The sequence below is a fragment of the Galeopterus variegatus genome, unplaced genomic scaffold (genome assembly GCF_000696425.1).
Source record: "Galeopterus variegatus unplaced genomic scaffold, G_variegatus-3.0.2 Scaffold408, whole genome shotgun sequence".
Lineage (NCBI taxonomy): Eukaryota > Metazoa > Chordata > Mammalia > Dermoptera > Cynocephalidae > Galeopterus > Galeopterus variegatus.
Window position 1 is genome coordinate 550,430 of NW_007726519.1, and position 2,456 is coordinate 552,885.

At 54.6% G+C, this 2,456-nt stretch overlaps 1 protein-coding gene across 1 annotated transcript in view; it reads left to right on the top strand.

Annotated features, from left to right (window-relative positions):
* PDE9A (phosphodiesterase 9A) overlaps positions 1 to 2,456 on the top strand; it is a 105,516-nt gene that overhangs the window by 737 nt on the left and 102,323 nt on the right. The window lies entirely within an intron of this gene.

Here is a 2,456-nt window from a genome sequence, read left to right on the forward strand (position 1 = left end):
GGGGGGGGGGGGGGGGGGAGCGGGTCTCTCACTAGCTCCCCCTAAAGTCCCTGAGGAAAAGCCATTGTGAGGAATTGCTCTCACACTCCAGCTGGACGGTTCAGGGGAGTCGATCAGCTGCGCTCACCTTGCTGAGGAGCCCAGACAAGGCAGCCAGGGAGAGAGGCCCCAGCCAGGCACAGAGGTGGCACCAGCACATTTGGGTCTCTCCAGTTCTGAGATGTGCGTGCGGCCAGCTAAATCGGTAGACTTAAGCCAACAGCCACCCTCACCCCATCCCCAACTTGATCCCCGTGAAAGAGGAAGTAGAGCCCCCCCTTCCCCCACTTTAGCCTGCTTTGATGGGATTAGGTAATGGAGTAGGCAGCATCTTCAAGGACAGGTGGTCAACCCCATATTTCATCAGGGTTGGGCGATTGGTCAATGGCAGAAGCATGACTAGACCCTGGGCTCCTGACTTCTAGGACCAGGTACCTGCAGCTAAATGGGAATGTAACAGCCTCCCATCGCCCCAAAGGAGGAAGTGACCCTGCCCTGAGTATCTCCCAGCTCCAACATGGACACACACACACATGCTCCAGTGAACATACACCCACGCACAAACATGTGCACACAGATGCATGCATACAAACATGTGCACATACATGCTCAGGCATACAAACACATACACACGCATGCATGAACAAACATGCATACATACGTGCGTGTGTGCACAAACATGCATGAGTGCATGTGTGCATAAACATGCATACATTCACACGCACACACACTTTCCACTCCACCAAATGAGAACTTACCGAAGGTCTGCTTCTTTTATCTTTTTAAAGAGGTGAGATAAGACAGTGTCACCTGGTCAACAGTGGCAGATCCTGCCTGAGAACTTCCCAGAGGTCTCCAGGGAGGGAGAAGCTCACTTGGAAGTGGGTGAAAAGTGGAGGAGACAGCCCCAGGTCTGGCAGGCTGGGCCAGCATTGTGGTCAGAGTTGTTTTCCGCAGTTGACACGCCCGAGTTTGGGGTGACCTCCAGGGAAACAGCTTGCCCGTCAGCCCTGGAAGGACGGGCACCTGCAGTAGGGAGGGAAGGCCAGGGCCTAGGAGGGGCAGGTCAGGTGTTGAGTGCTGGCTCTACCACTTCTGTAACCGTGAGCAAGCCCCGGGTCTCCCCGAGCTGGCATCCTTGTCTATAAAGAAGGGATCATAATCTCTGCTTTATGGACTGTAATGAGCAGTGAGTAAGAGAATGTCAACAGTGCCCGGAATGTCGCGGAACCCAGTGGACGTTATTCTCCTCTCTCTCTCTGTCCCATAAACATCCGTTCACTGATGCACACAGAGGAGGGGGTGGACTGTGGTCCGTAAACTGTGCCATCTCTATAATGTCTGTTACTTGCTCTTGACCCCTGTCTTGCCCTCTGCTCTTTGTCATTAACACTGCTGGAGCACTCACAACTGGACTTGTAGCCCCGGTTGACAGCTGAATTGCTTGGGGTTCCCAATGTGTGCTGGGAAATGAAAACCTCTCGTTCACCTGGCAGACTCCATCCACACTCAACAGCCCTGTCGGAACTTCGCATGTTTCAGCTGAGAGCAGTCTCAGTAACGCTGTCGTTGGCCAGGATTCCCTTTTTTAAAGTCCCCGGGCACTGGGGAAATTCTGAAAGTTCCCGTTGGCAGTCGTTTTCTGTCTCCCTTTTGTCCCATCTCCTCTCCTTCAGAGGTCATGGAAACAAACGCAGTGGCTTCCAAGGAGAGGGCATGAGAGGAGGCAGTCTGTGTGTTGCTTTCTGCTGCTGAGCTGTGTGCTGAACTGCCGGGTCCTCAGTCGTGGGGACGGGCAAGCCCATGGCTCTTTGTCCCTCTAGTTACCCAATTAGCCACATGTGTTTATTGAGCCTCTACTTTGTGCTGAGTGCTGGGGTCCAGCGTGAGCATGACATTCCTGGTGCTTGGTTAATCCCACTGAACAAAAGCCACCTTAGATGGTCCCCTCTGGCCTGAGCCAGGTGCTGGGCCTGGGTCCCCTGGCGAGCACAGATGGTAAACAGCAGCCATTGTTTTAGGCTTGCTGAGCTTGCCAGGCTGTTCGGGACAGGCCATGGCACCACCCACATGTAGGGCCTGATGAACGGCTTTCCTTCCTCCTGAAGATCAGCTTTGTGGGGAAGGAGCCCCTTTTATAGACCAGTCATCACTGGATGACCTGGGTTAGAAGCTGCCCGGTGGCCAGGGGAACAACCACACCTGGCCAGCAGCATCCCCATCGTCTGCTCCTCGACTTGCCAGGGTGCACAGATCAGGACCTGGCACCTCCGGCTCCAGTTGAAGCTCTTCTCTCACCCACTGAGTCCAGTCCCTCAGGAGGGCTGTTGAAGGAGGAGGGAGGCGGGAACCAGAGTCCCCAAACCCAAAGAGCTGAGACCCTGCTTTAGAAAGACTGCTGTCTAGAGGCTGGTGCC